Raw genomic sequence first — 24,091 nt, 5'->3', positions numbered from 1 at the left:
TAAGCTTTTAGTGATCCCTTTCATCACATTTCCAAAACACAAATAGAAGAAAACTATGTGGACTCTTGGAACTATCACGATATCTTCGTGCATTATTTTATTTTACTGTGATGGAAAGAAGTCTATTTAAAAATATTGATTGTCTCCTCCTAAAATCCACTAGCCTTTTTTTGGACATTACAGTATTGAAATAGCAGTTTACCTTTAAATAGCAATACTTTTTGGATCATCTTTATTAAGCATTCTCTCCCAGTGATCTTATGCAATATTATTGTTCCTCATTTACAGATCAGAAAACTGAGCCCTAGGAATATTAAGTGACTTGTTCAAAGTGGGAAGCACAAAGTGCCTGATGCAGGAGGTCTTTGGAGGGTATCATTCATCATTGTTTCTCCAGCCATCTGACAACTGTGCTTCTGGATAATAGAACTGGCTTTGTCTTGGGGCATTTGAATATCTGGTGTCTGGAATATCATAACCTGTAGGATTCGATGCTGTGTCGTCTGCCTCTCATTCCCCATCTTTGTACAGATGAAGAAAGTGAAGCAAGCGCATTTCCTCAAATATTTAAGGGCAGAGCTGATGAGACCCGAAGTCCCTTGACCCCAGTGTCGTGTCCCTCATGGTACACTCTGCAATGACCTTCCTTGTATTACCATTATGTTCTCTAGAGAAGCTTAATTTCCCAGTGGAGACTGAATAAAATGTTACAACAGCAAGAACAACATCCATTTTGGCTAACAGCCACACTACCACATCCAAACTGAGTAACAGGGCAAAGGAGAAGCTAATTCTGTTTTAAGGAAGGGCGGTATTTTCACCTCTGTCAGTGGGTTAACTGAAGTCACCGGCAGGGTAACAGGCACTTACTTATTCAAGCACCTGTTATAAAGTATTAAATAACTTTGATCCTCAAATGCCAGCAGAGGAGGTGCAGTGTGTCCATTTTAGAGTTTCAAGAGCTAAGAATCTCGGGGCGCCTGGGCGGCACAGTCAGTTAGGAGTCAGCTTTCGGCTCAGGTCATGATCCTGGGGTGCTGGGATCGAGCCCCGCGTCGGACTCCTTGCTCGGCGGGAAGCCTGCTTCTCCCTCTCCCACTCCCCCTGCTTGTGCTCTCTCTCTCACTGTGTCTCTCTCTCAAATAAATAAATAAAAATCTAAAAAAAGAGAGGAATCCTTAGATTAAGTAATTTAGCTACAGTTAGTAAAGGCAGAGTTAGAAAATGCAGTTAGAGACACATCGGGGACTCGTCAGCAGCTGTGACAGGTTTGTTCATTCAAAACGATTTATTGAGCACAGTTATTGAACACTGGGGATATAGTGGGAATCCAGAAACCCTCCTTACTCCTTAGAAATTTACATTCTAGTGAATCTTGGTCCAAGCATCTTGACCCTTTCTACAGTGTTTCTGTTTGCAGCTCTGATTTAGGCCTGGCATTGTGTTTAAAAAAAAAAGCAAAAAACATTTTTAAGGTGTTTAACTGGTCTTGATAGGACTAAAATCTAGTTTAACTTTCTCTGATATATTCTGAAGACCATTTGGAGGAGAGATTTAGTAGTTACGTGCTTTTTGGATAGTTGCAAGTAGTTAGCAGGAATAATTAACTATTCCCCAGATTTTGCTTATGGTCATGTCAGTGATCATTTCAAATCCTTCTGTTGACTTTCTTACCAGCCTGTTTCTCTTTATATTCATGATTGGAAAGTGTTGTTCCAGAATATTTTTTGATGGTTGCTTAAATCCAGGCACTTACTGTCTTAGGAAGGCTGGCAGACCTTCGTGCCAGGAAACTAAAAAAATATTACCCTAAATGGTCCCATTCTAGGCAGAACATATGTTTTAGTGTTCGGAAACCTATATCAAACAATTGTAGGTGCCAGTAAGAATCCATGCACATTAGCAGGAGTGAAACGTAGCACATTTTGGTACACATTTATGTACATGTATAATTTACAGATTGCTAAATCAGCTGTGTTTTTGTATAGTGTTAAGTTGGTTCAGGTTGTTGATATAATTAGTACACAAACAGGATGAAAGCTGAGGGTAATGTTGTGTTTCCTCCTAGATGTGTTGAGCCACGGTAATATTTATAAAACAGAAAACTGGTTAAAATCCATTGTTGCTCTGAAAGGGGAATAGATGATAATCTGGATTATTACCAGCTCACTGGAGCCTGTTTTTTTCTTGTAATGTGTTCTAAGATAACCTTCAGCCAAGGCTCCGCTGTCTTGCTCTGAAAGTGTCAAAGTTAAATGTAGTGACTGATAACCAGCTCGGAGACAGGGAGGACGAAGGCTTCTGATTTAACGGAAAGCAATAACATTTCCAAACTCCTTGGTTTTTATGAAATCCCCCTATTTTTATAATCGATTGTAAAAGAAGAAATGCATTTGAGGAGCACTGTGGGCGAATTGGATCTTTGGCTTCATTCTTTCTGACACCAGCTCTTCATTTATGATTGGGCCTCAGTTGGCAGTGGTTTCTCCAGCATTACCTTGAAGTCCCTCAATTCTTCCCCTCCCCTTTATTTTTGGTTAGTTAATGGCTTGTATGCAAACACTTAAAAAATGTTTGTTATTTATTCAAAGGAACGACTTTCGTAAAGTGAGCGTCTGCTTTGTACATTTAGGGTATTTGGACCATGGGTTTTTGTTGTCGTCGTTGTTGTTATTTTGCTTTTTTTCTTTAAGTGGCCACACCTGTAACTGGTGAGAAAGAGAAATAGAATCATAGAATCATAGAATCTTAGGTCTGAAGGGATATTCTTTACTATTTGTTTTCCAGTGTTCGAATGTCTCCAGAATTTCCCTCTCCATTTATCCAGCCCATGCTTAAATAGGTTCAGGGATGGGACACTCACTTTCTTACAAGGAATGTTCTGTTTTTAAGTAATTGTAATTGTGAACTAGTTTCTCTTGTCTTGCTTTGATTCCCTTCTCTTCCCTCCCCTCCCCTTCTTTTCTCTTTTCTCCTCCTCCTCCTCTTTCTTTTCTTGTTGTTATTCTCTGGTCTCACCCAAATCTGTCCTCTTACAGGTCTGCCCCATAGAACAAAACTGACCTAGTTCACTCCTTTTTCCATCAGTAAACCAATTTTTTTTTTTTTTTTGGTGGTGGTTATTTGATAATAGTTTTCCTACCTTGATTCTTCTCCCTTGTTTTTTTTTTTTTAACCTTTTTGATTATATAATACCACAACAGAAAACACATAAAATAATTTTGTGCAGCTCAACACATTTGTATAAAGTACATACTGTGCTGTCACCATCTAGGCCAAGAAATAGAATCTTGCCAGCTCTCCAGAAGGCCTCGGAACCCTTCCTGATCCCAGCTCCCTTACTCTCCAAAGGAAGCCATCTTCTGATTTCACGCTGATCACTTTCTTCCTTTTCCTCCTAATTTTACCACCTTGTTTTGTATTTCTGAACACCCACGGGTTAATTTTTTATCTGTTTCTGAGGTTTATATGCATGGGGCCATATAGCGTGTGTTCTTTGGTCAGCTGGAGATTCACCCATGTTGTTACGTGTGTTGCTGGCTCATTTTCCCTGTGGTGTTATAGTTCATGGTATGACTATACTACACATTCATCCGTTCTGCACTCGATGGCCATGATACTACACATTCATCCGTTCTGCACTTTTTTTTTTTAAAGATTTTATTTATTTATTTGACAGAGAGAGACACAGCAAGAGAGGGAACACAAGCAGGGGGAGTGGGAGAGGGAGAAGCAGGCTTCCCGCTGAGCAGGGAGCCCGATGCGGGACTCGATCCCAGGACCCTGGGATCATGACCTGAGCCGAAGGCAGACGCTTAACGACTGAGCTACCCAGGCGCCCCCGTTCTGCACTTGATGGACGTGCATTGGTTCACAAACTGGCCCCTGTACATGGAAGGCGAGGATATACTGAAGAAAGAGGCAGAGCACTCCAGATGGGTATGTGACAGGCTCAGTAAGCAAGGGAACTTACTTCGGAGGCTTGTCTTGGGCCGCCGAAAGACAAGTAGATCTCTGCACCCACTACCAGAATCTGAAAAGTTCATATACAGGCCTTAACTGGGCTCATCACTCCACCTCTTTGCCAAAACTTGGCGTTTTCTCCTTTTTCTCTTTAGTAGGGACATTACCCGAAGAGTCTAGTAACTCATAAAACAGGGTCATTTAGAGTTATGTTAATAGCACATGAACAAAATGAAATGAAAACAAAACTTGCTCTTGTCCTTGGGGAAGCATCAGTATCTAGTGTTCTCACAGGCTGAACTCCCTCACACACGCTGGTAAATGACCTGAAAGACTAGCACAGTTTGAATTGTGCACAAAGGGTACGTGCAGGGGTGTGTGTGTGCAGACGCGCGTGTGGATGTGTGTATTTAAACTGAGAAGCACTAAACCCCAGGGACAGAGATTATGGAAGAATCAGAGCTGGAAGTGAGAAGGAAATAGGAACTGAATGATTTATGTTTATTTTAGTGAAAGACGGAAAGTGACTGATGGAAGGAAGGGCAGAGATGAAGGAGGGAATGAAAAGTCAAAGACAAAGTAAAATGAAAAGTAAAGGCTCACTTACGGGGTCAGCTTCACAAACATGGTGCCTGATACTGAGCTAGAGTCTGAGCATACCAAAATGAGGGAGGCTTTTGTGATACTGAGTCTCGTCGAGGGATTTATGATGAAGACCAACATGCCCTATAAACCTCGAAAGATTTAAGAGATGTTATGTCGGCAGAACACACACCACACATTTTCCCCTTATAAATGCCTTACCCCAAAATTATTCTTGGATTTTACAGCCATTTCTTTTTCTGTGAGATGGAATGTGGGATGACTAGATCCCTGAAGTCAATTTAAAGAAGATTGCAGAATGTGTGAATCTTTGTTTCGGTGGGTGGAAGTTTTCCTAAAAAAATCTCATTCCTCTGGGATATCTCATTGCTCTAACTTCTTTGGCATGCTATCTTGGTTTGTTCACCCATTGTGAGTTTTCAGCTGTTGACTTTAAAAATAAAACAGTTATTTTACCAGCAAAAGTGGGTTGATTCAGGAATAGCAGAGAACTGCAATTTGGGACAAGCAGGCTGTGGCAGAAATGACAGGATAGGCCAACAAAGGAGAGGAACATTATTTTATGGAGAAGAAGGAGGAAGTTAGAAGGGGTTATTTCAAACAAACATTCATGGGAGAAAGGCAGGAATTCAGGGTGATGATGGTTTCTCATTGGCTGGGTTGCTGAGGTGGTCGATTCTTATGGGAGATATAGCGCACATCATTTCCTATTGGGCATATAGCTGATGATGATTCTTCCCTGTTGAGGATTCTTCTGTTGGGGGTCTGTATGTAATGGACAGTTTTTATTTTTTTTATTATGTTAGTGACCATCCAGTATATCATTAGTTTTTTTTATTATTATGTTATGTTAATCACCATACATTACATCATTAGTTTTTGATGTAGTGTTCCATGATTCATTGTTTGCGTATAACACCCCGTGCTCCATTCAATATGTGCCCTCCTTAATATCATCACCGGGCTAACCAATCCCTCACCCCCCTCTCCTCTGAAACCCTCAGATTGTTTCCCGGAATGCATAGTCTCTCATGGTTGGTCTCGCCCTCTGATTCCCCCCTTCAGTTTTCCCTTCCTTCCCCTAATGTCCTCTGCGCTATTCCTTATGTATGTTCCACAAGAGTGAAACCATATGATAATTGTCTTTCTCTGCTTGACGTATTTCACTTAGCATAATCCCCACCAGTTCCATCCATGTTGATGCAAATGGTGGGTATTCATCCTTTCTGATGGCTGAGTAATATTCCATTGTATATGTGGACCACATCTTCTTTATCCTGTAGTGGACAGTTCTTGACGTTGAGTGGTACAGCAGGAGAGCTCCCCTTTCTGGCCTCTCCACTCCCATTTTAGTAAGGTGTCCCTTTTTTAATTTTCACACAGCATGTCCTAGATGCTGGGATTTGTTTGGTGCTCTGGTGGTTCTCCATGCGTGTGCAGTCTGGGCGAACACACTGCAGTCTGACCAACTTCAGTATCTCCTCAGTTCTCATAGTCTCTGCTCTAATGGTTCCGTGCTGCTGTGAATGACCAACTACCAAAAACTCTTCCGATTGGGTGTTAGAGAGTTATGCCAGTAATCAGAATGTTTGCTTACTCATCCTAAGATTGCTCATTTTGTAAATTGAAATGACAGTCTTTTGATTAGTCCTATGTTGCATAAAACTGAGCTTGCAAATTAACTGAGTCAATTCTTTTTTTTTTTTTTTGAGATTTTATTTATTTATTTGAGAGAGAGAAAAAGAGAGCATGAGTGGGGGGTGGTGGCAAGGGAGAGGGAGAAGCAGACTCCCCGCTGAGCAGGGAGCCCGATGCGGAGCTCGAACCCAGGACCTCAGGATCATGACCTGAGCCGAAGGCAAATTGCTTAACCAACTAAGCCACCCAGGTGCCGAGTCAATTCTATAACTATTAATGTAATTATTAACCAAGAGTGCCCCCAAACCATCATTTCTCATATCTTTTTAAAGGTCCTGTGATGGGCGCCTGGGTGGCTTGTTGGTTAAGCGACTACCTTCAGCTTAGGTCATGGTCCTGGAGTCCTGGGATCGAGTCCCACATCGGGCTCCTGGCTCAGTGGGGAGCCTGCTTCTCCCTCTGACCCTCTCCCCTCTCATGCTGTTTCTCTCTCTCTCTCTCTCAAATAGATAAATAAATAAAATCTTAAAAAAAAAATAAAGGTCCTGTGATGACATCAGGTGCTTCTGTAAAGAAGAACGGCCTCTCCTTCCTTCCTTCTTCTCTGAAAGCAACAAACATCATAGACACCCTGCCCTAACATTCAAGCGCTGGGGTCAGCGTCTGGAAGATGCTACCGTACTGGCGAATTTTACTGATGTTTAGCTCCTGCTTAAGTTTGGCTTTTATTGTACACTACACAGCCGTGGCAAAGAAAATGGAATAAATTGGAGTGATAAGACTATATTTATTTTATCTAAATAGATTTTTTTAAAGATTTTATTTACTTATTTGTCAGAGAGAGAGAGTGCGCGCAAGCAGAGGGAGAGGGAGAAGCAGGCTTCCTGCCGAGCAGGGAGCCCGATGAGGGGCTCGATCCCAGGACCCTGGGATCATGACCTGAGCCAAAGGCAGATGCTTAACCGACTGAGCCACCCAGGCGCCCCTCTAAACAGATTTTTCAGTTTTAATTTTCTTTTGTTTCTCCTCAGCAGTATTGGTATCGAACTGATTAGAGTTCTAGCTCCTATCACAACGGTTGTGCTTTGAGCCTCTTCATGAGTCAGCGTACTGCCCATCTTGTGTTTGCCTTCCTAGAGCCATTCTCTTTTCTTCTCCAACCTGCTTTGTGTCTGGGAGGCTGACCTGTGTGGATTATGTCTGTCACTCCCTTGCTTCCTGGCTTCTGGCTGGCTTCAGCTTGTGGGGCACACCACCAGGAGAGGGGAGGGAACATTTATTTACTCTGTGCTATTTATTCTCCCAGTTTCCTCCGTCCTTCCCTCCCTCCCTCCATGGTAGCCTAGCTCTTTTCCCTTGATTAAAGGTTACATATCCAGCTCGCTCTCTTTGGGTCTGGGGAGGGCTGAATGTCTTAAAGTTTCCAAGCGTTACTAACCCTGGGGGTGCTGCCTGTCCCTGCAGTTTCCCTCAGAGGGGTTCTGGGGGCAGGCTGCAGCTAGCTGGCTGGTACTACCTCTCAAGGTCGGATTATGCGCATCTCTTCCCCATTCTGGGTTCTGGGACTTTGCCTTGGTAGCTTTAAATCTGCTATGCTGAGATATTTGCCCCTCAGAAATTGGCAAATGGTATATATCATTTGCCATGATTTACCAGCAGGCTACTGCCGATATCTCACCCGTGCCTTTGTAAATCGTTGCATTATTTAACACTCTGAGTGTGTTATTATTTCCCTGCCAGGACTGACGGATAGAAGCAGTTACTTGTTCTCTGGATCAAGTACTTTCTCAACCTTTTGTCCAGACCAGCTGTAATCACGGGGGTGAACTTGGTGAGGGGGTGTGCGTTCAAGTACTTCTTGCAACTTAACAAAAAACACCTGTGTTGTGTCCACTGAAGTCAGCCTACCTTTGCTTTCCCACTCGGCGAGTTGGTCACCTAGGGGTAGAGAGCTGCTTCCACATTCCTTCTCCATCTTTCTTCACTCTAATGATCTCAGAAGTCAGGAAAGACCATAGGTAAACTGGGACTTTGTCAGAGACATGGGAAGCCAGGTACCGCTACTTAGAAGCACCGATTAGAATTATTGGTTACCGTCGTGACCTTGGACAGAGGGCCTTTCTCACCTGTGTGCCTGGCAGCGTGCCAGGGGTTTTGCATGCTTTGCCTCCTCTGACCTTCAGTGTGACTCTTGTCCTGTGGGTGCTTTCATTATTCCCATTCTGCCCGTGCAGACACCGAGGTTTAAAGCGACTAAGTCGATTGCCCTCCGTTAATTTCTAATAGTAGAATCTCTAGGGACTCGCTAAGAATGCAGATTCTCGGGCCCTACCTCATCCCTGGTGCATCAGAATCTCTGGGCAAGGGGCCCAGCTGCTGTGTTTTCCCGAGCCCTCCAGGCATGATGGGGTTGGTATCGAACTGATTAGAGAACCACTGCTTTGGAGACTCAACCCCATGCGGTTTCTAACCTGAGAGCCACATGGTTGGCTGCTTGGATGTATGGATGGAGGAGGGTGCCTGCTGGAGGGCGAGTGAACTTTTTCTCGATAGCCTTTCAGTTCGTGTTCCAGTTTCTCTCACATGCCATCCCTGCCTCGGGTGGCAGGTAGTGTTTCAGGGTGTGAAATCTCTCCAGGGACCTGCTGAGCCCTGCTAGCCCCCTCTGTGGCCAGATCCCTCTGGAATTTTGAAGTTGTGGTTTCCTCTGCTGCATGTGTACCCCCCCCATCTACTTTTTGTCTCCCAGAAACAGAGCTCATGCCTTCTCTTTGTTGTTGTGTATATGCCTTTCAGTTTCCAAGCCGTCCTTCCAGAACGTGGAAATAACACGGGTGTGATCCATCTGCCATTTTGAAGTGATAACCGATACTTTCTGAAGACCGAGGAGGCCCTCAATTCTAGTCATTCTCCCTCTGTCAGATAAAATAACACTTGAGGGGTGCCTGGGTGGCTCGGTTGGTTAAGCTCAGGTCATGATCCCAGGGTCCTGGGATTGAGTCCCACATAGGGCTCCCTCCTCTGCAGGGAGCCTGCTTCTCCCTCTGCCTGCCACTCCCCCTGCTTGTGCTCTCTCTCTCTGTCAAATAAGTAAATAAAATCTTAAAAAAATAAAATAAAATGACACTCGATACTTTCTCCGCCTAGTGAGCACGTCCAGGGATTGTGTTCCAGCCCGACTTTCAGAGAATGTGCCATTTTTCTCTGTTCTTGACAATGACAGAACTAAAACAATTTAGTAATGATTTTGTTTTCCTTTATTCAAGGGAAAAACAGTCCATGGACTGGGGGAGTGCCATGCCTCACAATTAGTGGAGGCTCTTCCAGAGGGATTTGGGGCCAAGAGCGGGTTTTATATGGCATTAGAAGAGGCAATGTGGAAACATGGCAGCAGGATGGGTTAGAGGTCAGGGGATTTCCTCACAAGTCTAGCCGGTCTTGTTTTCTAGGTAAGGTAGGCCAGCTACAGCTGAGTTGGACGATTGAGATTGGTGTATGTGAGGTATCCTTGACAGTGAGGTGTTTCCCATAAGTGTGGGCCGACTTAGGTTTAGATTTGTGACATGGGCCGGGCCATGGGGGCGGCCACCATTTTGTAGACCCCAGCATACAAATTAGCTATCATTCTCTCCCCCAGCTTCCCAATCCCTACTTCCAATTGTCTCTATGCCTTCTCTTTGAATTTTCTATTTTTTTTCTCTTTCTCCATCTCCTTCTGGCTCTTAGTCTCTCTCCTCAATCTTTCCCATTCGCTCTTTCAACGGGCTTACGTTCTCTGCTCACTCATTCTCTAGGTCTTGCTATAGGTATCTTGTTCTTGGGTGCCCATTCTCCAGCTCTGGCTCATGCTCTTGTAGTCCCTGTTGGCTGTCCTTCCCACCCACCCCCTCCCACGCTCCCTGTCCTTCCATTCCCTTTTTCTCTCCTCTCTCCATCTGTCTTCCTGCCCATCTCTGCCTATTGCTGCCTGCCACGGATTGTCTCTGTTGTCTGTCTCTGTTGCTCTCTGCCTTTTGGCTATATCCCCGTCCGTCCATCTTGCTCTCTGCCACTTGTCTTCATCACTGTCTGTCTGTCATCTCCCTCCATCTGTTTGCTGTCTCTCTCTGTCTGTAGTCTCTGCCTCCATCTCTCTGTCTCTGCCTTTGTCTGTCTGCTTCTTTCTGTCCAGTTCTCCCCTCACCTGCCTCAATAGAAGCTCTTCTGTGTATCCAAGTGCCTTGTTTCTCTCCCAAGACCTCCTTTCTCCATTTATTGACCAGAATGCACGGGTCACCTCTACAGACCTCTTGGCCTTACTGTCTTGGCTTTTGTTCTGAGAGAGTCTAATTGGCCCAGCCCTGCCAAGGGTTGGTTGGCCAGTTGTCCACTCCTGGTCTAGTGTGCTGTGACTGGGGCCTGGGTGGAATGTGGGGAGGGTATGGAGTTATGTGATATGTAGACTGTGGCAGGTGCAGCTAGACAGGGAAGGTGGGCGGAACTTTCAAACAGACCGATGTGTCCCCTGCACTCCTTCTGTGTCTGGGACAAAGTAGATACTCCAGTATTTGTTGTATTAAACTGAGCTGCTCTGAGATTCTTTCCATTCACCTTGGTGCTATATCTTAGCCTCACTGAGCCATTTACCAAGAAAGTTTTAAAATAACATAGGGGCAAATGTAAAAGTAATTAAAAAAATCTTTTTCTAGCACTATTTAATATTCTGTACTACTTACTTTGAATCACCTTTTTTTTTTTTTTTTTTTTTTAGTTCTGGGAATGAAATTTTTGCATGTTATTCAATGATGGTCAAAGAGTTTTGTTCAAAATGCCTATAATATGTATAGATGTGCATTAAGAAATGATTATGACTATAAAAATGAGAATAAAACACCTACTTGATTAATCTGTTGCACCACTTGTTAACAACTGAGGACACCAATAAGTATTTCTTCGCAGTAATTCAACATATCAATGACCTCTTATTTATTAAGTCAACTATCATTGAATCATAAAAAAGCCTACATTTTTAACACAATTTCATGTGTTTTTGTTCCCTTCCATCCTGCTTGTAAAACTGATTCATCTGGGCGCCTGGGTGGCTCAGTTGGTTAAGCGACTGCCTTCAGCTCAGGTCATGATCCCAGGGTCCTGGGATCGAGTCCCACATCAGGCTCCCAGCTCAGCGGGGAGCCTGCTTCTCCCTCTGACCCTCTCCTCTCTCATGCTGTTTCTCTCTCGCTCGCTCTCCAATAAATAAATAAAATCTTAAAAAAAAAAAACTGATTCATCTGTTTTTATTGTTTTAAAATCCTTTAATTTGATGCTGAATGAAGGTGGAGGTCATGCTTCTGAAACAATGTACTTAGGGGTAACTACCCAGTAAATAAAGTGTTTGAATTTGCTCTCGAAACTGAAGCCTCTCTTTCCATTGTAACTTACTGACTTAATCAAAGTGTATTTATGTAGGATATTAAAGTTAGAGGCAAAGCAAGTGATTATTGAATCTCTTGGGAGTTCAGTTTGTAATGGGCCAGGATTGGGCCCTTGACAATTTAGAAGAGTAATTTTCATGGAATTTTATTGTTGAAAAGCACAATAGAGCCAGAACGTGACTTCTGCTGGTATTAAGATTTTAGATGTTTTATTTAGGTGTGTCATACTGACCAAGCTCTTGTTTCTCTCATCCTATCCTCTCCATTCTTCCAAATATTACCAAATCTCAATCTTTTTTGTTTTTCTAAAAATTAATTTCTGGCATGGATTTTATTTAGGTTCAGGCAAGTTGAATTATGGTTTTCTTGTCTTTGTCTAGTGCTTATGTACATACTTCTTGTTCTCATCATTTATCTCAATGATTTTTTTCTATTGTTTTAAAAGAAAGGAAAAGATAATTTTACTCAAACTTGCTTTTTATAAGAGCACTGGTATCCTTAGTAATTTGTAACAGTGAAAGTATCACAAAGATGTGTTTCCTTCTAAGAAAAATATCTCTAGTTCTTAGAGGCATATTGTGTAATATATATTGTAGGCCTCTAAATAACCAGTGTGTACAGGAGCAATACATTTGCATGAACTGCTTGCTGGATGTAGCTTTTATCTGTGTGATGGCCCAAACTGAGTCACATGTTAAGTCATTGCTTCATTTAGTCTCTTCTTTGTTATTTGTGGTAATTAGGATGAAAAGCAATTTTCTAATAATTTCTTTTTAGAATAGCTCTGTGTTATTCTTCAGGGGCAAATGGTAGGTTTGGAATGATGTTGACCCATCTCACTCACTGCAGTGGGACTTAGTTCATGCCCCATTAGCTGAAGAAACTTTACATGGTGTGGGGAGGGGACTCTTTCAAATTTTAAGAGAGTGTTTGTTTTATTCTACAAACCAGAGGAAAACTGTGTGGGCTGAGGAAGGTTGAATTTGGGAAGCCTTACATTTACTTGCATGTGCTCTTACAGCTAAAGACCTTCAGGGGGTGAAAAGGCATCAGAGGGAGGCAGTAGAATCTATCTAATTTGCATCAAAGACCTGGAGACACAGGGAGCTTTCAGATGAGAGCCAATGAATAAATCATGGCATGGGCAGCCAAGTTGAACCTACACATTTTCCTGAACAATGTAAGAGGGACTTGATCAGTTCAGAGAATATGAATTTGGAGGCAGGCGTGGTGCTTCAGACTATGGGCCACTGGCTGATTGGAAGTCACACATTCTACGTGCAAAAGCTGTATGTATAGGGGCACCTAGGTGGCTCAGTCGGTTAAGTGTCCGACTTGATTTCAGCTGGGTTCATGATCTCAGGGTCGTGGGATCAAGCCCCGTGTCGGACTCCATGCTCAGCACTGAGTCTGCTTGTCCCTCTTCCTCTGCTCCTCCTCCTGCGTTCTCTCCCTGTCTCTCAAATAAACAAACAAATAAATAAAATCTTTAAAAAATAGCTATATGTATAGTCAAGAGCTTATGTCCTCCTTGGATTTTAATAGATTCCAAAGACACATCTGGGCATTTTCTGTATATATAAACTGACCTACCAACATGTGATTTCTGTCTACCATAGACTCCCTTGACAACATGGTGTACTTTTACGTGAATATGGCGCATCCTATCATGTGTCCAAATCCAGATAGTTCCACTGAGCAAAAGCCCAGTACAGCATGGTTCACCTGAAATGTATCACTTCCCACCGAATTACATTTAGAAGGCGTTTCTGCTATTTTTAAAGTGACCTAGACTCTACAGAGTCCAGCATTTAGAGAAGTGATAGTTCAGGGTTATGACTGGTTACTCTACATGGGGTGGGGGGTACTTGCAGGTTGCAGAGGCATCATGTGATTTGTTCTTTGTTACGAATCCAGTTACTTAGAGAGTCAGATTTTATTGCTACCAGAAGCATAGAAAATTTGTAGTTCATCTCCACTGAGACCCAGAGAGCTGAAGTGATGTACCCACACAGCTCTTTAGGGACTACACTGCCACTAGGATCCAACTTGTCCCCATGGTTGTTCTTTCAGATGGTGCTCTGGGGACCCTAGGGATTGCTGGGGAAGGGTGGACCAATAGGGTGTCTTTCACCCCTCCTTCTCCCATTGGTTTTCATTGTTGACTAGGTTCCTTGGTGCTTCTCCATAGAATCTCATGGCCTCTGTCTTACCAGATGCCCTCTGCTTGTAGAATGTCCATGTGGTGTCTCCAGTGGTGTAGCTAAGGGCTCTCCTGGCAGCTCAGGGCTCCCAAGAGTGCAGAAGCAGACCTTTCAGACCTTCAAACTTAGGCCTGGGATTGGCATAGCATCCATTCTACTGCAGTCTGTTGGTCAAAGCAAATTGCAGACCCACCCAGATTCAAGGAGTGGGAACTAAACCAGGGCATGAATGCAAGGAGGCATGGTTTATTGGGGACCACCAGTGTAATCTCAACTGTTGATAGTGATGCTTTGTACCAGCTCTCAGAGTCATGGGCCTGAGACATGTGAGGGGTTGGTCTCTGCTTAATATATATATATATATATATATATATATATATATTTTTTTTTTTTTTTTTTTTTTTTTTTTTTGAAAAAGAAGAAAATGAAAAGGACTTAACAAAGCACAAGGAGTGTTGTGGAGGGGATCGTATTGCCTCTTCCTTTGTAGGTATTTTATGAAGACTTCCACCAGTGTGATTTGGCAGAGCCAGGAGGCAGGAAATGTGATCCATGTTAATGTGTTGGAGCCCATTTAACTTTCATTCCTCCAGATTTTTACCCAAGTGAAGATTGCCTGAAGGAGCCACTTGAAAGTCAAAATACAGTATTAGCTTTATGACTATTAAACTAGATTGGAGAACATGCAATGCCACCTGTCTCCCTACCATGAGTCACTGACCTACTCCTAGAGGAAGAAGCTGGAGATGACAGAGCAGAGGGCTGGCAGAGCTGTTCCAGTGGGTTCTTTTCTTTTTCAAGTAGGCTTCACACCCAGCATGGAACCCCATGCAGGGCTTAAATTCACAACCCTGAGATTAAGACTTGAGCTGAGGTCAAGCATCGGATGCTTAACTGACTGAGTCACCCAGGTACCCCCCCAGCTGGGTTCTGAGACAGGTAGCTCAGGCCCTCTTTCCCCCCACCACACCAGGCACAGGCAAGTCTGAGAGGTCAGTACACACAGTAGATTGTCCTTGCCTTTGAGATTCCTACTGATACCTTGATCAATCTACATAGGCAGGTATAAGTGAGGAGGGTGAAGAAAGGGGTCAAAGTATTCATTATAACACTTCTTTCTGGGGATAGGTAGATACCCCTTCCTCTCAGTGAAAGCCCCAGGTGTGGAAAGATAAGTGTTGCCTTCATAAAAGCTATTTATCAAAATAGAGCTTTTAGAGGTACTGTATTCTGCCAAACCTAGAGTCCTGGAGTACTACCAAGCACTTTGAGGGAGCTGCAGAATTTGTGAGCTATGGTTCTGCTGATTCTGTTAAAGATTATTGTAGAACATCATACAGCTAAGAGCTTTGGCTTTGGTGTTTGTGATGGTTAGTTTTATGTGTCAACTTGATTTGGTTAGAGAGTGTGGAGATATGTGGTGAGATATTATTCTGAGTGTTTCTGTGAGAGTGTTTTTGGATGAGTGTAACATTTATTTTCTTTCTTTCTTTCTTTTAAATATTCCATCAGTCTTTTTTATTTTTAAGATTTTATTTTTTTATCTGTCAGAGAGAGAGTGAGCACAAGCAGAGGGAGCGGCAGGCAGAGGGCAAAACAGGCTCCCGCTGAGCAGGGAGCCTCATGTGGGACTCGATCCCCGGACCCTGGGATCATGACCTGAGCTGAAGGCCGATGCTTAACTGACTGAGCCATCCAGGCGTCCCTGAGTGTAACATTTAAATCAGTAGACTGAGTAAAGCAGATGGATCTCCCTAATGTGGGTGGGCTTCATCTAATCAGTTGAAGGGCTGAATAGAACAAAAAGCTGACTTTCCTCTGAATAAGAGCGAATTCCTTCTGCCTGACTACTTTTGAGCTGGGACATTGGTTTCTTCCTGCCTTTGGGTTTGAAATGAAACATTGGCTCTTTCTCGGTCTACACCATGAGCTCGCCTGGTTCTTAGGCCTTTAGATTTGAACGGGAACTACACCATTGGCTCTCTTGGGTCTCCAGCTTGACAACTGCAGATCTTGGGATTTGTCATCCTTCATAATCACATGAACCAATTCCTTATAATAAATCTCTCTTTCTTTCTCTGGATTCACACACACACACACACACACACACATGTACACACACACCTCCTATTAGTTCTGTTTCTGTGAACCCTGATACAGTGTTAGGCAGTCCCAGCTTTATTAGATGTATGGCCTAGGAAAAATTTTGTCAATTTATTAAGCCTTTTTGCAATATTTATAAAAATGGGTTAATACTAATGTCTACCTGCCTCAGGTAGTAATGACCCAGTGACTATTAATGCATGCAGTCTTGATGGTGATGATGCCCTTTTCACCAATGAAGAATGGCAGATTTCCTAACATTTCTCAGATCAGAATTTCCAAATCTCTTGTACCCAGATCAGGCCAATTCTGCTGCAGTCTTAGGAGATTATGTTTTTTTTGATGTTTTGTCCATGCAAAGGGATACTTTCCTAATTGAGTTTTGTTTGGCTTCAAAATAAGTTTTCACATATTCAGCTTGGAAAATAGTAAATATTCCCAGAGTCATTTATGTCTGGATGTGGAATGCATGTCTCGCTACTTGGCTAGAAAGTCTGTATCACTTCGCTAGAGCCCTCTTATTTGGCATTCTTAACCAGCGGGAGTACAGCCAACCACGTGGAGGAATTAAGACTTAGTTGAACAAAATTGCTGTCATGGAGTTCTTGCACCACAGTTTATGCAGTTTTTTCAGGAGACTCCCACTTTCTGAGTCTGTCTCTTTGTATGCAGATATACTTCTGGAGGGATGGTAGCAAATTGACTCAGACCCACCTAGGTTCACTTCTTTATTTTATTTAACAAAGTTTATCTCCCTCAGAAGCTCCCACTCCACTGAACAGCAAAGGGAGACTCTGAACATCCCAGTTAGTAGTATCTCAGGCTCTTCCGTTTTAATTATTCTTTTTTGGGTAACTCAGTCTCTTATGTTGAGAATCCAACTCTGCCCAACCCATTGCTTCCCCCTCTGATAGTGTGTGGGGTGGAGGCAAGCACTTGCACCACCTTGGAGGACTCAGATCCCCAGTGCAAGACCTTCTCTCCCCGCCGCCCCAGTTCCTTCGGTCTCTGGCAATGGCCTCTGTTTGGGTCACTAGATGGCTAGCAACTGAACTTACATTCTGTTCTTTGGATTGAACAGAACTTGATACCCTTCCTCAACCCGACACATACTCCCTTGTGTGTGTGTACATGTGTGTAGTATGTGTATGTGTATGTCTGTGTGCGCATGCCTATGTGTGTGTTATGTGTGTATGTGTGTGTGTACATAACTCGATCCTGTCTAGGCCCCCACTGGCTGTGCAGCTCACCTCTGATATTTGCCTGGACCCCTAAGTCAGGCAGTTTGACACACAGCCTTTGGCTACAGGGTCACTTCACTCCACTGTGATAACCATCTGCTTATGCAACTTTAGCCCTAGTGGCGTAGTTGGGAGCTTCTGGATCCTTTCCAGAATCCACGGTTGCTGAAGGGGGAGCTCAGGAAGCTAATACAGCCAGGTTTGCTATGTAGTGGTGTGGTTGGGAGCTTCTGGATCTGTTCCAGAATCCATGGGAGCTGAGGGGGTAGGGCTCAGGAAGCTAATATGGCCAGGTTTGCTTTGCAGTGGTGTCGTTGGGGGCTTCTGGATCCTTTCCAGAATCCATGGGAGCTGAGGGGCTACTCAGGAGGCTAATACGGCCAGGTTTGCACTGCAGCTCCTTTAAGTGGCCAGTGTGGCATCCTTTCCCACCCCTGAAAGTCAGATGGGGATCTAGGCACAAAGTTTCCGCTCCTCTCCTGTCCTTGGCTGTCACTATGTGGAAGCAGGACTGTTATAGAATAGGTCAGCACACTAAGTTTTAAGAAGTGGGAGGTGATAATGTGCAAGTGAGGCAAGAGACCAAACATTAAAAATCTAGACAGGGGAATGCAAACATTTAGATGAGGAATAATTACTTCTACGTACATCAGTATTCCCTGAGGACATTGTTGTAGATCACAAAGTAGAATCATAATGCATGGTGACAATAAAGGTAATATTGACTCGCCAATTAAAGGTCTCATTATACTTAGTATTTTTATACGAAGGCGCATGAATCTGATGTGTTACAAAGATTTTCATAGAAATGGTCTGATTTTAGTACTTAATGCAATAAGAGGGAGACGATGTAACACGATGATTAAAAGCATGGGTTTTGAAGTCAGGTAGACCTAGATTCAAATCCTAACTCTAACCTGCTCTGACTGACTGTGTCCTCAGAGGCTTAGTGTACTTGTGAGTAAAATGATGAAATCCGTGACACTTCATTTAGTAAAGCAATACCACTTCACAAAGATTGTTATGAAGATCAAAAAACCCTCCCCTTAATATATGATAAAGTCTTAGTACAGAGCCTACCTAGCACAGAGTAAATATCGATAAATGGTATGCATTCTTATTAAGATCTGGAATATTGCTTATGTGGAATCGCTTAGTTTCTTTCTTTTTTTTTTTTTTAAAGATTTTATTTATTCACTTGACAGAGAGAGACACAGCGAGAGAGGGAACACAAGCAGGGGGAGTAGGAGAGGGAGAAGCAGGCTTCCCGCCGAGCAGGGAGCCCGATGCGGGACTCGATCCCAGGACCCTGGGATCATGACCTGAGCCGAAGGCAGAACCTTAACGACTGAGCCACCCAGGCGCCCCAAGAATCGCTTAGTTTCTGCTGATATATGTAGTGTTATGGTATTTGTATGGGTAGCCCACAATTTATAAACAGATTGTATTTTGGAAGGTACTTTGCAGGTCAATTATTTGTAGCTTAGGAATTGAAGAGAATCTAGAATATGCCCCCTTCCCAGCCAACCATAATAGATACACACATGTGTGCAAGGGATGGGGCAGGGGAAGGGGGAAGAATTTCCTTCCTGTTGGGGGCAAATGGCTTTGTGACTGGGACTAGAATTCTTTCCTCCCTTCACTCCACACCCTTGGATATCACATAGTGGCAAGGGAATCTTTCTCCCTGGCAACTATAACTTCTTGCTTGGGTTAACACTGAGAGGTAACTATTTTTGAAATTTAAATTCTATAATGAGACTTGCTTTTTCCCAGATAAGACTGTAATCTGCACGGCAGCGACAATGGGAATGCTTGAGGAAGGGTGAGCACCTTTAAAGGATGACCAGAATATGTTTACGGGAAATTGCAGTGATATCTGGAGCTTGAAATGTATCCTGTTCTCATTTTTTAACAAAAAACATTTAATCAGTAAGTTAATTTTTTCTGATTAAATTCATTAAAAATTAAGAATATACTTATTTTTATCAAGGTAATATATGTTCTTGGTTTAAAAAAATCAAACTGAAGAGCTTATAAAGAAAAACAACCATCCTGTGCCTTGTCCCTTTGCCCATCCTGCTCATCAGAGGTCACATGTTCTAATTTTAGCTGTTTCTTCTTATAGTTTCTGCCATGTCTCTAAATAATATGCATTACAGCTATTTCTAGATTTATCAATTTTAGCTGTTAGCTGTTGACTTCCATTAAGTTAGCTGAGTTTTTATCTCACTTTATTAACTTTCAACCCCTTTCTCCTAATATAATTATATTACTCCCTTATCGGTTATCTTTGCAGCTTTAAAATATTTATACCTTTCTTTTTTATTATATCAGCTCTAGACACCATCCCATGATTGTTCTCACTTTCCTCTCTAAACTTATCATTTGTATTTTTATGGTGTTGAAATTGATAGGATTATATTCAGATACTTACAGTTAAATATTTCATGCTTTTCTATATGTTGGCTTTAAAAATTGGAAATTAATAAGGTGTTTACGCTGTTCTGACAGTGATGAGACATGGTGTGATTTGGTTTCCCTTCTTGCACAGCTTTTGTTTTCTTTGATTCTTCTACTTTCTTTTCCTGCCCACTCCCCACCCCCAAATCATGTACTTATATTGACTTATTTTTTTAAGATTTTATTTATTTATTAGAGAGAGTGAGAGAGAGTGAGAGCACGAGCTGGGGGGGAGGGGCAGCGGGAGTGGGAGAAGCAGGCTTCCCGCTGAGCAGGGAGCCCCGTCATGGGGCTTGATCCCAGGGCCCTGGGATCATGACCTGAGCCGAAGGCATACGCTTAACCGACTGAGCCACCCAGGTGCCCCCTATATTAACTTTTTATGTTGTTTCAAATGATCAGGAATATCATCAAGTACTGACCTCCTTTATCTCTAGATAACTCTCTTCTGGAACCTCTGTTCTCTGGACCATTCTGTGCTGAATGCTTTCTGTTAGCTTCCTTCCTACTTTCTATATTTGGAGCCATTTTACGCCCCCTGGTTCTCATGTTATCTTCTTCCCTTATTCCTTCACTTTGCTGATAAGCATCCCCAAGTAACTTCCCAAGAAAGAATATGTGGGAGGGGCGCCCGGGTGGCTCAGTCGGTTAAGCATCTGACTCTTGATTTCGGCTCAGGTCATGATCGCAGGGTCCTGGGATCGCGCCATGTGTTGGGCTTTGCGCTCGGTGGGGAGTCTGCTCGAGGAGTCTCTCTCCCTCCCCCTCCTGCCAGTCACGTGCTCTCTAAAATAAATAAATGAATAAAGCTTAAAAAAAAAGAGTATGTGAGATATAACTTTCCTAGGTATTTGCACATCTGAGTATCTTTATTCTACCCTCGCATTTGATTGTTTTAGTTTTTAAAAAATGTCTCTGGCTTTTTCTCAAGTTGTTCTTTCTCTTGTTCCTGTTTGGATGCATGTTGTTCCTCTTGGATTGATGCTCTATGTCTTATTTTAAGAAATATTTCTGTCTCGGGCACCTGGGTGGCTCAGATGGTTAAGCGTCTGCCTTCGGCTCAGGTTGTGATCCCAGCGTCCTGGGATCGAGTCCCGCATCGGGCTCCCTGCTCCTTGGGAGCCTGCTTCTCCCTCTGCCTCTCTCTCTCTCTGTCTCATGAATAAATAAATAAAATCCTTAAAAAAAAAGAAATATTTCTGTCTCTTTCTGTACTACTCTCTATGAGACTTTATCTTCTAATATTTATGCCGAATTTTTAATTACTCATTTTTAATTTACAGGGGGTCTTAATTGTTCTCTTTCTCTCTCTCTTTTTCATAGCATCCTGTTCTAGTTTATGGTTGTAATAACTCTTGAATCTCTCTGAGGATACTAATTGGGGATTTTTTAAAAAGTTATTTTTTGTGGGGCACCTAGGTGGCTCAGTCGTTAAGCGTCTGCCTTCGGCTCGGGTCATGGTCCCAGGGTCCTGGGATCGAGCCCCGCATTGGGCTCCCTGCTTGGTGGGAAGCCTGCTTCTCTCTCTCCCACTCCCCCTGATTGTGTTCCCTCTCTCACTGTGTCTCTGTCAAATAAATAAATAAAATCTTTTAAAAAAAAAGTTTTTTGTTTCCTATATTATTTCTGCTTCTTCCATTGTCATTTTTTCTGTTCTTTTTTACTTTTAATTTTTGTGTGGATTTTTACCTTTTTAATTCATTTACTTTTATTTCAAAGGTGCCTAGGATAGGAGAGAAAATAAACACATGCAGTCAAATCATTATCTATAACTGGCTATTATTCCCTCTTAGCACATAACTTCAGTGGGGCATTAGTCATGAAAGAGCTCGCTCAGTTTTTCCCAACTATATGAGGGCTTTGAGGGAAATTACTTATACTTTTAGGAGTCAACAAGAAAGTTAAACTGACTGGACTTCATATACATTTAAGGGTGATTTAGTGAATTTCTTTCTTTCTTTTTTTTTTAAAGAGAGTGAGCGCCACGTGTGTGTGTTTGGGGGGGCAAAGGGAGAGAGAGGGAGAGAGAGAGAGAGAAAATCTTAAGCAGGCTCCACGCTGAACCCCACACAGGGCTCGATCTCACCACCCTGAGATCATGACCTGAGCTGAAATCAAGAGTCACACGCTTAACTGACTGAGCCACCCAGCTGCCTCTGATTTAGTAATTTTTGTACTTCTTTTAGGGCTTAGTTGTTCTGTTCAAGAATAACTCAGGAAGAGAAGATCAACATGAAGGGTTATCTCCCCCTTTTTAAATAACATCTTTATTGAGATATAATTCACATACCATAAATTTCATACTTTTTAAATGTACAGTTGTTTAGTGTATTTACAGAGTTATGTATCCATCACTACTATCACATTCCAGAACATTTTCATCACCCCAAAAAAACTCTATACCCATTGGCAGTCACTCCATCTTCCTACCCCTCTCCTCCAGCTCCTGGCAACGATGAATCTACTTTCTGTCTATGGATTTGCTGCTGCTTGGACATTTCACATAAATGGAACCAAAAATAGGTGACTTTTCGTGTCTGGCCTCTTTCACTTAGCATAATATTTTTAAGGTTCATCCATGTTGCAATATGTATCAGTATTTTGTTTCTTTTTATTGCCAAATAGATACCACGTTTTTTCTATCTGTTTATCAGTTTATGGATATTTTGGATTGTTTCCACGTTTTGGCTATTATGAATACTGTTGCTATGAACATTCATGTATAAGTTTTTGTGTAGACATATGTTGCCATTTCTCTTGAGCACTTATTTAGGAATAGGATTGCTGAGTCATATGGTAACTTTATGCCTAACTTTTTGAAGAACTGCCAAACTGTCAAATTGAATGCACCATTTTACATTCCCATCAGCAGTGCACAGGGGTTCCAGGATGAGGGGTCCAATCTCTCCACATCCTCATCAACACTTGCTGTTGTCTTTTTTATTATAGCCATCCTAGTGGTATACCTGAAGGATTATCTTGTCTCTACAGAATTGTCAAAGATCTTTGACAGTCAAGCCCATCCCAGTCTGGTCTTCAGGCTCATCTCCTGCCAATCTTCCTGGCTGCCCTTTGTCTGTCTATGCCAGTCTTTATGTGTTCCATGCTGCCAGACCTTTGCTCATGCTGGTCCTTAGCCTGGAATGTTCCCTTCCTCCCACAACCTCTTGAGTTTACCAGAGGCAGGCAATATATGTTCACTTCTCTAAATATTGTTTTTGTATCATATGTGGTAGTTACATGTTAGGCATTCAAATGTTTGAATGAGTCTTACTCATCCTTCCAGATTAGAGCAAGTTCAAATGTGACCCCTCTGAGACATAGTCCTTTACCTCCCTCAGAGTGAATCATTTTATTACTGGTTTCTTTAGTTAGTTGTGCACATGTCTTTTTGTCCTGATAAGTTCCTGGAATGCATGGACCACATCTCATCAGGCTGGATATCTCTAGGGTCTCGTAATGTGCTTGGTACTCAGGAAGTATTCATGATTATATGGGCGAGATGGAGGGAAAGACTGGTTGTAGATTTTCAGTAAAAGTATATTTATAAAATTAACAGGTGTATAGATTAACTTCCTGAAAGTTGTGTTTTATGTTCCTTTTAAATAGATGAAAGCATTTTTAAGAATAGATTATCGTATTTAGTTATTTCTCCTCCCTTTGGTTCCTCTACTCCTCCCCACATAGATAAGGAGGGATGGTTACCCAATATTGTGAATAAATTGTAGATGCTGTGCTAGAACAAAATTAACCTCCCAATTAAATGAGGAAATCATATGTCACTACTATTTCCCTTTGCACGGTATGCACATATAAACAAAACCCCTCCCGTTTACAACAAAAGAAGGGTTGTGTGCATGTTCTTTTTTTTCTTTTCTTGGTGAAGGGGTAAGTATTCTGTGGGAAGGAGAGAGCCAAGCTAAAATAATGCTGATATTTAAGTTCTGGATGTTATTTGCCTAATTTAAGGTCTTGAAGAGAAAAAGAGGGACAGTTGATTACCTGAGCACAGAAAGTACTGAGACTTTTGATCTTGAAAAACGTGGAAAGTGGTGAGAACACACCAAGCAGCCATACGTCTCTGGCCCTCTTAATCCCTGCATCCGAAGTGAATGTGGGCTGGTGGTCAGTGAAAGAGCTCTGAAATGTGGCTTCTGTGGCTACAAAATCTCAGCAAGAAGGTTTTTGCCATTGCAAGCATCTTGATCAGGTTCTATAAGGCTCTAGTATTAGGAGCGTCTAGTCAGTTCCTTACCAAGAGGAGGGCTCTCTGGTGTGTGTGTTGCACGAGGCAATCCTCCATCTCCCTTCCTTTGCCTAAGAAGATTTTCTCCTCCTAGGATGGGTAAATGCTAATCAGGGTCCACAAGGCCAATTTGTAGCTTTTGGCCAAAAGACTGACAAGGCTAAGATGCTAGATGGAGCCCAGAAGAAATTCCTTTTGCGTTCTCTGTTGCTCCAG

General features: G+C 42.5%; 1 protein-coding gene across 1 annotated transcript in view; it reads left to right on the top strand.

The window, feature by feature from the left end:
• KCNH1 (potassium voltage-gated channel subfamily H member 1) overlaps positions 1 to 24,091 on the top strand; it is a 370,040-nt gene that overhangs the window by 2,681 nt on the left and 343,268 nt on the right. The gene's annotated exons all lie outside the window — the stretch shown is intronic.

This window comes from Mirounga angustirostris, unplaced genomic scaffold (assembly GCF_029215605.1).
Source record: "Mirounga angustirostris isolate CCGP_5_RB_7025 unplaced genomic scaffold, mMirAng1.0.hap1 SCAF_6, whole genome shotgun sequence".
Lineage (NCBI taxonomy): Eukaryota > Metazoa > Chordata > Mammalia > Carnivora > Phocidae > Mirounga > Mirounga angustirostris.
Note: the sequence above shows the minus strand (reverse complement) of the source record. Positions and strands in the feature narration are given on the sequence as shown.